The sequence below is a fragment of the Drosophila navojoa genome, chromosome 3 (genome assembly GCF_054131105.1).
Source record: "Drosophila navojoa isolate 15081-1374.11 chromosome 3, UAZ_NAV_1.0, whole genome shotgun sequence".
NCBI lineage: Eukaryota > Metazoa > Arthropoda > Insecta > Diptera > Drosophilidae > Drosophila > Drosophila navojoa.
The window spans coordinates 14,798,282-14,808,541 of NC_142891.1; the positions used below are offsets into that span (position 1 = coordinate 14,798,282).

Sequence of the window (10,260 nt, forward strand, 5' to 3'; positions counted from 1 at the left end):
GTTTAGACTATTATCAAAGATCCGCAAAAGAATAAAATATAATATTACGATGGCAGTTCTATTGTAAATTTCAAGGAGAAAATATTTGCATATATCAATATTTTTGATTGATTTTTTAGAGTTTTTTTTTTTTTTAGATTTCACTTTCATTTCTCATTTACTGCATTTCATTTAATCATACGCTATTTTTTTATATTTTACGCTGACGCAAATGATTCGTCTGGAATTCAGGGCACAAATTATAATTAATATACATATTTATATGTTTAATACAAATTGTATATTATAATAACAATTTTCACTAGTATCTGCATGATTGCAAGCAGTCAGACTTTTTTAGAAAACGATTTTCGAGGCCTTGCGATAAGTTTTCTTTAGGCCAATCGAACGGATAGCACGCATCCTTTTCAATATCGAAATACCATCGCTTTATTGTATTGCCGCTGCGCGAATCCTCATTTTTTTTCGGTGCTATTAAACAGCGTTCTGAAAAAACTTGACCTCAGATACTCAATCAAAACATTTGATTAGCATACTTACTATCCATTTCAGCATTCGCAACTAAGAAACACGCGTGGCTAAGAAGAGTTAGAGCTAAACACTTCATTTTCCCAATTGAATTTTGATTGATTTTTCCAAGCTGCAGATCGCTAATAATGTAAAGTTTATAGCACATAGTGTTTTGCTTATTAGCCCGTTCAAAATAAAAATATATACTTTTAATAATTATGCGTAGCTGAAACTAATCAATAAGTATGAAATATTATATATATATAAATATATTTGAAGTATAGATTAAGACATTTTTTGAGGTATTTACTACTTACTATTACAAATTCATGATAGATATAATGTAGATATATATACATGAATTTATGGCTGTGGGTTTCCTAGTCCTTCCTTTTAACTAGAGCTTCAAACTTGACTTCTTTACTCCATGTAGAAGATATTTAAAATTCAAATATTATCAAAATACACATGCATTTAATGTGGCTTGCTTACATATCGCAGTTTTCAATTTCCATTCCTTTTCCACATCCTTCCGGGTGTAAGACTTTACTTATCGCATAAATGGAACAAGCTTTGCTTTTCGGTAAGGTATTCGAAAGCTTGCTTGACTTAGAAAACTGTATTTAGCATGGCATTCATATTGTTATGGTTATTATGAAATCATACTATAGCTAATTAACTTTAATATACTAATGCAGTAGCTTACAATGTTTTTCTGTGCATTCCTTGAATCATCTTCCAGCTCAGTTCTATGTGGCGAATTTCCCAGAGAGTTGGAACAACTTTCCACGTGGCTGCGCCGGGTCGTCATCCACTCACTTTCGCCGCATTCCGCGAAAATGCTTTGGCCAGTGATTCAGTAAGCCTTTAAAAAAATATATACATACATACAAGAAAAAACCCCAGTTTATGCGCGGTTCCCTAAATAACCGGAAAACCAGTTAGCGCTGTGTCAAACTTTTGCTTGACGTCCCCCTGTGGCTGACAAATTTGCTGACAAATTCAAGGCAGCCCGATCAGCAGAGCTGCCAGCCATCAATCAAACCATTAAAAAGAATGCACCGCAAAGTGACTCAAAAAAAAAAAAAAGACAAAGAAGAAGAAGACAGAGAGACAGAAACGCCACCTACAAACGAGAGTGCGAGGCAGTGGGGAAGCAGGAGCGGGTGCAGGAGCTGCGGGTCTGCTGTCTGGGCGAAATTATCAGCAAACATGTTGATTGTTATTGATCAGCGCTGTTGATTAAAACGACAAGAGAAGACGACTCGCTGGACGCTGGGGATCGGGACTCTGACATTGGATATGGCTGGCCTGGGTGGCCATCAAAGCGACACTATGTCGCCTGTCAAAATTCTTAATCAAATACGCAGCGGAATGTCATCATTATGCAAAGAGCCTCTGGCTGAGCCTCTGGTCCTCGTGCACGGCGCAACATGCAAGGCTTGCCGCCGCCCCAGACATTTACAATTTACACTGTTCAGCGGGGTAAGTCGCTGGAGCGGTGTATCGGGGTGTGTCGCGAGGGGGAGGGGCCCATTGGCTAACATGCCTAGAGTCTGCGCCTTCACGGCCAGTTGACAGACGGCCAACAACATTTGTGCCACATTTGCTTCACACGCAGCCGTCACCAAAGTCTATCCCGCTCTCTCTCTCGCTCTCTCTCTCTCTCTGTGACATTTTAATCGCATTTGCTAAAACTCACTGAACAATTCACCTCAGCGGCTGGCAAGCAGCGGAAAACAAGCCAGAAAACTCCCATTTTCACACTACGAGACAACAAATACACTTCATGGAAGGGCGAACAGAGCTAAGAGGAAAACAATTGCACAATTTCTTCTTTTATATTAAGGTATTAGATGTCAATCAGGTGCATTAATAATGAAAAAAATCGGAAAGACAAATGTATCTAATGTTATTTAATATATATAAAATACTAAAATTTTACAGACATTAATTTTGAAAACTTACAAATATTATCTAAAATAAAATAATATAAAATATATTAATTGTAAATATTTCAACAATTTAAACTTTCAAAACTATTTTTAATTTTCTAAACAAAAGACAAATTCTTTTAAAAATATTTCAAACCAAAAATATTATATTTTGTATGCAAATAAGAATAATAAAAGAAAATATACATATACAATTATTATATAATTAAATAATTAGTATTTACTAAAATTTAAATATTATGTAAAAATACAATATTTTTCTTATTATAGATATATATTATTTTTCATATTTATTAATACGTTTAAAAAAATGTATTTCATATATTTAAAAAATATTTATAAGCAAATATTTATATGCTCAATTTATTAATTATTATATTACGTATATGTATTAACGTCAAAACTGATATAGCTTTATATGTAAGGTATGCACTAGTTAGACTTAAGCTTCAAATATATTGCAGACAGTAAGTCAGGTGTGATGGCGATAGTTCCATTTCTCTAATAGCATATATGACAGCCTGCTGAAAGAGAAATTTAAATACATACAATTAACGTCTTCCAATATGATAACTAACTTTCTATCAATGTATCAATGTTTAATTATTATACAAATATATCAGATCTACTTCTCTGCCAAAAGTTACCCACATTCTAGCCCCTCCACTTGGTGGCGGTGGCAAACATGCTGGGATAGCTATACGATCCTCTGCTAGGGCAAAGGTAAGGCAACTGCAGAGCTGACCGCAGCTTCAAGCTGTCATTAAGAGGCGCGCGCGGAGCGCACACGCATTTTACGAGGCAGCAACGGCAGCAGCAGCAGCGACAGAGAGATGAGAGGATCTGCTGCTGACCGGGCTGACCAGACCAGATCCGAGTGGACCTCTGGTTGACACTGGCTGGCCCACAGTGACAGAGCGAATCGCCTGGTTGGGAACGTAGCCTGATGATAGCTTACTTAGCGATTGCGACGGCGGCGTGTAATGTATGAAGCGGATTGCAGAGCCGCATCGCCTTATTTAGGAGATCGTGATAAAAGTTGGAAGTCGCTTGATTTATGTCAACGCACACGGCGCAAAGACCGGCAGACCACAGTTGACCAAAAAGACAAAAAACCGAAATGAACGAGAGAGGAAGAACAGTCCAGAGATACAGAAAACAAAAAGAAGGTATATAAATAAGATGCCCATTCGGTGTATCCCATTGCAGAGCACGATCCACGCAGCTAAGTGCCAAATTAGGAATAATATTGAAGCAATTGCCCAGAGACAACTCCGGCTATAAGTAGAAAGCCCCCAAACTGTCAGCTGAATGAAGTGAGCTGTCACGTTTGCGGTCCGCTTATGTCAGCTTCGGTTGCAACCGACAACAACAACAACAACAACAGCAGCGAGAGCAACAAAGACGCCTCGTCGACCGCCGCCTCTTAAGCCCTTTAAAATGTGTTGTTATGATCGGGCGGCAGCGATAAGTCCTCGCTGAGGATCTCTGCAGCTGGGTAGCAGGCGGCGGCCCGGCACAATCCCTAGTCTCTACGTCAGCCTTGCGACAGGCTCTAAAGTTACGCGGGATTGGGCATCGGGCATCGGACATCGGACATCGGACATCGGGCATTGGGGCTCTCTTTGGGGCTTGCTGCTCGCTTCGATGCAAATCATTTTACGTGTTGGCGACATTAAGCGCGAAATGACCCCGTTATCCCACTTGTCATCATCACTTCATAAATTAATGCAAACTCGGAAGGCGGATCAGAAGGCAACCACCGGACAGACGGACAAGCGGACAGCGGGCCTGGGACTGGGACTGCGATGGCCAGCTGCGGGCTAGCGCAGAGCTGGGTCAGGGACAGCTGAGTCGAGGTACACTGCACAACAGCATTGGGCAAGCTAAAATTACACTGCGTCTAAATCAGGGAACATAATATGATAATCAGATAAAGCTTATGAATTATATATAGATAGATAAGCAGAGATCATATTGACATGCTTTGCATATAGTACGAAGCATACGATATATCTATATATTTAAGTAAACATATAAAAAGATAAACAAATGCATTTGTGAGAAGGTAAACAAGTAGACGATCTTAAACATATACTATTTCAATAAAAAAAATATAATATAATAATAAAAAGGCATTAATCAGTCTGTTCAATGTCTGCATGAAATAGCAATTAATCAGACGTTGCTTGGGAACCACTAAAAATAAATTAAGTTGTCTCTGAAAACTAGACTAAAAGTTACATTTAAATGTTATATATAAACCTAATGAAAATCAATCTTCACATTAAAGTTGAGAAAATAAAAACTGAATGCGACAACAAACTCCATTTGCAAAAAGATAAAAGGCAAAAATAAAAAAAATAAAATAAAATGAAACTTAAATATAAACATAATTTAAAAAGAATATATGTGCATAAATTTGTATTGTAAATTCGATTTGGAGTTCATGTTTTCGAAATGCATTATAACAAAAGCTCTTATAAATACGTCATAATGTTTGAGTTATATTAATTTAGATATCAACCAAACTGGTTTCATACTACTTTACATAAATATATGCATATATTTATATAGGCAGGTACATCTTAATTTATTTAATTAATTTTATAAAATATTTATATTAATTATTATGTATATTAATTATTATTTATATTGTTTATTATATAGATTTAAAAGCTGGGAATCATAATAAGTGAATTACAGTTGTTCGTTTTATATTTGATCTCTCTTGTTTACGTTTTAGGTAACCCTCAATGATATGATATAAATAAAATGTTAAATGTCTTTTATCTTACATTTTTAACCCTACATCTAATCTATGCCATTATTAACAGAGAGCACTGATAATGCTAATTATTAAGTAGAGCACTAATAATTTTGGAAGTTTGCCTTTCACTTTACAATCGTTTTCCTCTAACAAAATAAAATTAATAATAATTGCATTTATTAATTCAGTTTGACTACTGCTCAATCTATTAAAAATGTTCCAAGAATAAAGAAATGTGGAAATTCCTTTCATTGCCATAGGTCGACATACGACATGCGAGCTCTATTGATAAGTTCTTTAAAAATCGATAAAAATGCCATTGAAATTCCTTGGAAAATTCCCCCGTCTATTTCCATGAAGGTTGGCCTAGTGTAATGTGAATGCCACGGTGCAGCCCGATGCAGTCGCGATCATGTTGAAATTTGTGATAGCCGCCGTCGAGGACAAATTGGTCCCTTAACTGTTGGCACACACACACACACACGCAGAGTCGAGAATCAGAATTGGAGCTGGAGCTGGAGCTGCAGCTGAAGCTGAGACTGAGGCTGAGCGGCTGTGGCACTGAGACGGTGCCAGAGCCAGAGTTTCAGACAGTTGGTCTGGTCCTGGCTTGCTCCGCTTTGCGATTACGATCACTTTTAGATCCAATATATCAGAGGCGCGTTGACGTCGTACATTGGACGACAATTGATATAAGTTGTGGTGAAAAGTTTAGTGGCATTCAACGATTGCTTTGCTAGATTAAAAGCGACAGGCAGCGGGCATGCAGCACCGTTCCGACCGTACCGAGCCATGCCGAACCGTTTGTCTGCCAGTGTTTTATTTTGTTTTTGGCTTTGGCCCACAAATCTTTGGCCAGTCACAATGCCAGCAACAACAACAGCAGCAACAACAGCAGCAGCAGCAGCAACAACAACAAAGCAGACAAATAGCCGCACGTTGTACGTGCCGCACTCTCGAGCTCTGGAGCTGGTGCCAGTTGCCCACTGCTTGGTGTCTGGCATCTGTTTGGGGCTTTGACTCTCTGTGCTGTAATGTTTTTTTTTTAGTATTTTTTTTTGTGGTAGTAGTTGAGCTTTTTTAATTGCAACCCACAGCGGCACAGGAGCGGCTCCCAGTCCAACAATGACGACAGACCGCGCGGACAGATGCGTCGTCTCTTAACAGTAAAAGTAAAATTATGCGATGCTACGTGTTGACAACAAGGTGGAGCATTCCAATACGTCGCCCAGATTGTATCTCATCCAGCATGGGCCAGCATGCCATGCCTGACGGCCGCCAGGCAATCCAGACGCGTCTTTGCCTCTGTCGGATATTACGTATAAATTAAATGGAATTAATGAGCCTTGCGGCAATCGCGAACAGCAAATGCTCTACGAATGGATGAAAGGAAAGCAAATTAGTAGTATGTAGTAGATGTGTGCGAAAAGTATATTTAAATACAATTGTGATATATAAATATTCTAGATTCTATAGTTCCCTGATCTACATTGATTGATTGACTGATTAAATCTATTTAAGCTACGGATTCTCTTGCAGATGGAGTGATTAACCAAGTGATGGATTGACTGAAATAAAGACTGCATTCATAATATTGACTGACTAAGTATCTGATTGACTGATGAAATGATTGACTAACTAGGGTGCTGCTGACTGATAAGTGATTGATTGGATTTCCGATAATAAACTGACTGATTACTACCTAACTGATTAACTAACTGACTAACTGATTGCCCAACTGACTGATTGACTTACTGACTGATTGACTCCCTGATGAATCGACTGCCTGATTGAGTCACCGACTAATTGATGATCATTTAATTGAGTCCATAACTAACTCTTTGCGCAGCACATAGTTTGACTAATTAAATGATTGATTGGCTAACTGATTAACTAACTAAATGCTAACTAAACGATGCACTCAAAGGCTGACTAACTACATAAATCTCTGACTAGCTGACTAGCAACATAAACTGAAAAGACTATGGAATTTAAAAGGAGTAATATAGGAATATGAATAATATTGTTTAATTATTTATGGGCATTACAAATTATGATAAACGTAAATTGATTGAGAGGGAAGTACACGTCTATCAATTTCTGGCAATTCAATTATTTCACATCCATCAATTATTAAGCAACGCATCCCAATTGAACCACTTCAACCAATGCAGCTACCCGTTTTTGGGTTAGGGCATTCGAAAGCGTTTATCAGCAAATGACATCTAATGAGTGTTAGACGACGTCGCTTCAGGTGTGAGTCGTCGTCGCCGTCGCCGTCGCAGTCTCTGAGACGCCGTCGCACCTTGAGGCTGGGCAATTGAAACCTGTTAACCTGTTGCCAAATATTGTCGCTGCACGGCCGCAAGCCGTTGAGATTTAAGCGAAGGCCGCTGCTTAGAAAGTCGCACGGAGATGACTCAAATCAAGAGTTAGTAAGGCAACTAAGAGCAAGCCTCTTGACGACTATTTAACGTTTTTATGATGTGGCTGCAGCAGTTGGCCAAAGTGGCGCATGAATCACTTGGCCCAGAGAAATGTGCAGCCAGGCCAAAGGCGGAAATGAAGATTGCGCTACCGAAGTGTTGAATCAGCAGCAGCCGCAGCAGCAGCAGCAGCAGCAACAATGCCCGCTCTGATGGCCGCGATTGATAAGAGCCGAGTCCGGCCGAGAGTGGGTGGGCGGCGTAAGCAATGAGAGGGAGTCGCTGAAGCGCTCAGAGCGAGGGCTGCGTCTAAGCCAACAAAAGCCGCGGGTGGTGGCCAAAAACGCAGCACGCAGCGCAGACGCTGCAGCCGATTTGGCCAACGAGCGCGAGGTAGATGCTCTCAGTCTGTGTATTTGCAGAAGTCAAACTGCGCCAGTTGTCGTCCTTTTTGCGGGTAGGTGGAAACAGTTTAGTTTTAATACCAAGAGCAACAACGGACGGCAACGGGCAGCAGCAGGAAGCGGCTCAGTGGCGAGCGGAGCGCGGTTAACTGGAAAACCACACGTGCCTCCACAGCGGACCACATGCGGCTGCATCCTGGCCAAGGCACAACGCACAACGCACACTCGCCACAGTAGCTGGCCCAGCATTCGTTTCGCATTTGGAAACGCTTTCATTATCCGGCCGCCGAGTGGCGCATCCTGCCGCGTGCAACATTTAAATTTTATTTTATTTCATTTAGTTGTGCCTCTTCGTTCCTCTCGCGGGGAAAATTAAATGCGGCAATGTTACGGCTTATCAAAACATAGTCAATATTTAATTAACACGAAGCGCAGCGTGTGGCACTCTCTTTGGCCCAGATGATTTATGACGCACGGACACCCTACGCCTGCAATGTGAACAAATTTTCCTCAGCTCTGCTCACTAATTTGTTAAAAGGGTCGCTGCACGCGTGGGGCTCACTTGACGCCGACAAAGGTGACGTGCGGCACCCACTTGGGGCCGCCGAGGGGCTGCCCACCTAATGGTGCACCTAATGATGTGTGTCTAGGGGCAAATGCTCGTGATAATGACAGCAAATACGCAATACGCAATGCGGCAAATACCCAAGATATACGATGTGGCAGACACTCACTCACAGCTGGAATCTGGCCTGGCTCTCTGCTCCAATGTATTCGACATCTGGCCGCATTATTGTCAGTATAAATGATTCTTCTCTCGGGGTAAGAAATTGATATCGCTTTGAGCATAACAATTTGATTTTAGACAATTTTACATTCAGTCAATCATTTTAGGCTAATTGATTGATGGAATGTCCAGTAATTATCATGTAAATATCAGTGGCAAAAAAATATGTATATTCATTTAGAGAGAGTCTATATGGAATTGAATGAGAATATGTTTTGAGTTCTTTTTGATTTTGCAATATTTTCTTTAAAAGATATAAAAACAAACTTGATTTTCCTCTATTTTACATTTAGCATCTACAGAAAAATAAATGAATCTAACCATATTACAAATATTTAATCTCGTTGAAATGAAGCACAAATTACGTTAGCAAAAGTCTTATAAAAACAATAAATAAATTAACGAAATTTAGAGACAGCTTTTAAGATTTAAGACTTAGTTTCTGTAAAAAAAAAAAAAAAATTGGAGATATAAGACTTAGTTTCTGTAAAAAAAAAAAAAAAAAAATTAAATTAGTAAACAGAAAATGTTAGAAAACGAAAAAATATTAATATAAAATAAAAGTAGTATAAGAAGTTTTTATTTTTTATTTCTCCAATGGCAATTCAAGTATATTCGAAATTAGATTTACATTTACGTATACATATATGAAATTATTTAATATCTATAAATTTCATAAAAACCCATAGACTCTATATGCTAGCCATGTGAGCGTGTATTAAAATATAAATCTGTCAATTCAAAAGTCAATTTACTTGCGCTTTGCAGCCCACAGCCTTAGCTTGCATTTCCCACTATATTTATCTACACCTTAATTAAATATTATTTATGTGTCTAGAGAGAGAGAGAGAAAGAGAGATAGAAGATGACTTCAGCTCGACCTGTGCATTGCAGTTAGCTCACAGAAGCAGAGTCATGTCATGTACATCCATAAATGCATTGGGTAATCAGTCAATCATTTGAATATATACAAGCAAACAGCACGTTCTCTCGTTTAACAAATCGCTTAACTTAATAGATGTCTTATATAATGTCAAAACATTTGTAGAAGCTGTCGCTGAAATAGTGAGAAAATGCGAGTGACAAATAATTAGAATAAATATATGGTTACATGCCTATGGATATATCTCAATTGATCTGTGTTAACATATACAAATTGAACATTTAAAAGCTTTATGGAATAAATGTATGTATGTATGATGTAGGCCAGGAAAGATCTGTATTTACATTGCAAAATAATATAATATAAACATGTAAAGGCTCCCTGAGCTGATATATATATATTTTGTTTATTTTCTTCGTCTTTTATCTGTCTTCATGGCAGGCAATACTCTCTCTCTCTCTCTCTCTCTCTCCATCTCACTCTATTTCTATCTCTCTCACTCACTCTCTATCTCTCTCTCTCCTT

At 38.7% G+C, this 10,260-nt stretch overlaps 2 long non-coding RNA genes across 2 annotated transcripts; both read right to left on the reverse strand.

Moving 5' to 3' along the window:
* Window positions 1-309: 309 nt before the first annotated feature.
* Window positions 310-686, reverse strand: LOC149091763 (uncharacterized). The gene is made up of 2 exons (XR_016196364.1): window positions 541-686; window positions 310-486 (listed from the first exon to the last, which is right to left on the reverse strand). It is a non-coding gene; the product is annotated as an uncharacterized LOC149091763 (long non-coding RNA).
* A 596-nt stretch (window positions 687-1,282) lies between these two features.
* Window positions 1,283-1,604, reverse strand: LOC149091764 (uncharacterized). The gene is made up of 2 exons (XR_016196601.1): window positions 1,449-1,604; window positions 1,283-1,375 (listed from the first exon to the last, which is right to left on the reverse strand). It is a non-coding gene; the product is annotated as an uncharacterized LOC149091764 (long non-coding RNA).
* Between the last annotated feature and the right edge of the window lie 8,656 nt (window positions 1,605-10,260).